The sequence below is a fragment of the Wyeomyia smithii genome, chromosome 3 (assembly GCF_029784165.1).
Source record: "Wyeomyia smithii strain HCP4-BCI-WySm-NY-G18 chromosome 3, ASM2978416v1, whole genome shotgun sequence".
Lineage (NCBI taxonomy): Eukaryota > Metazoa > Arthropoda > Insecta > Diptera > Culicidae > Wyeomyia > Wyeomyia smithii.
The window spans coordinates 97657190-97658554 of NC_073696.1; the positions used below are offsets into that span (position 1 = coordinate 97657190).

At 44.6% G+C, this 1365-nt stretch overlaps 1 non-coding gene across 1 annotated transcript; it reads left to right on the forward strand.

Moving 5' to 3' along the window:
* Positions 1-906: 906 nt before the first annotated feature.
* On the forward strand, positions 907-1070 carry LOC129733467 (U1 spliceosomal RNA). Its single transcript, XR_008729554.1, has one exon. It is a non-coding gene; the product is annotated as a U1 spliceosomal RNA (small nuclear RNA).
* Positions 1071-1365: the final 295 nt, after the last annotated feature.

The following is a 1365-nucleotide window of genomic DNA, read 5'->3' on the forward strand; positions in this document are numbered from 1 at the left end:
CGATTCCCCCGATACGGCAAGATCTGGCAGAGAAGTTTCAAGTGAACCCAGAAGCGTTCGACCACAATGGGGGAAACGGGGGGAAAAAACAAGACACCAGAAACGACAGCCGAGGATTGATACGATCATCTAAAGAGGAAACGAAATAAAAGCTCCGAAGAGTGCTGCTGCTGTTGTAACGATCCAGTAGGGTAGAAACTTTCCGAAGGTTTGCTTCGTTCGTGTCGTTTCGTGCCATCATGATACGAAACCCGGACGAGCGCACCACACCTGCATGGTGCAGCCAAGATGGCCGCCGTTCAATCGGAGCTTTTAGAATTAAACCACCGTCATCAAACCGGTTCCTTGATTCCACGGTTGCCAAGTTTTTTACCTGCTGATCAAGTACAGCGTCTACGGCGCTGCGGAGCCTGTTTTCAGTGGGTTTTGCGATCGTGTACACGTTGACCTGTACTTCGTCTGTAGGCGTATGCAGCGCACTCATACGAGATGAAGTTGTGTATTTCTACGACATAAAAATTCTAATTGGATGTAAACAAGCGATCCACTTGGACGAGATAGATACTCTACGCATATGTGTAGGATGCTGGCCATGTCCCATAAGCCAATTTGTGACTGCTTCCACACTGAGATGGATCAAAATGTGTAGGTCAGTTAGATCCGATCTTAGAGTATACGTAATTTTTTATTGAACAGCTTTTTGCTCTGGTTACATGTATTAAATCATTTCACCTTTGTTTCAAAAATGTTTGTGCACTTACAAATGAAATCTTTAGCCTACTCTAGCACGAAACTAACAACAGATTCCTTCTGCTGGTTTGCCTAACGTCTTTCCTATTCCGATATCCATCGATAGCAGTACAGGCACGGCGAAGTGGATGGCAGCTGCGAAAAACACCGAAAGGCATACTTACCTGGCACAGGGGTTACCGTGATCAGCAAGGCGGTTCCCCCAGGGCGAGGCCTTTCCATTGCACTTCGGTTAGGTTGACCCCTGCGATTATCCCTCATGTGGATAACTCGTGTGTGAAATTTTTGGTAGCCGGGAGGTGCGTACGCGCACTTCCCGACCCATTACTTTATTAAAGTTGAGGACAGATAATCCGGACTTGAAAAGAGTTAACTGTGGCAGAGGTTGACGCCAGTGTAGCTACATATATTTATCTGCACTGGGAGCTGCAAAAAAAAATTGGTACTTATTGCAAAACTTTAACTAATTGACTCTGAGAATATCAGTTTTGAACTACCACTTCGCTGCTCAGACGAAATTATGAATTGCAAAATAAGTTTTATTAGATCGGGTCGGGATTTCACAAAAAATTGCTAAGAATCCGATAACTTATTTATCAAGAAGATTACACTGGT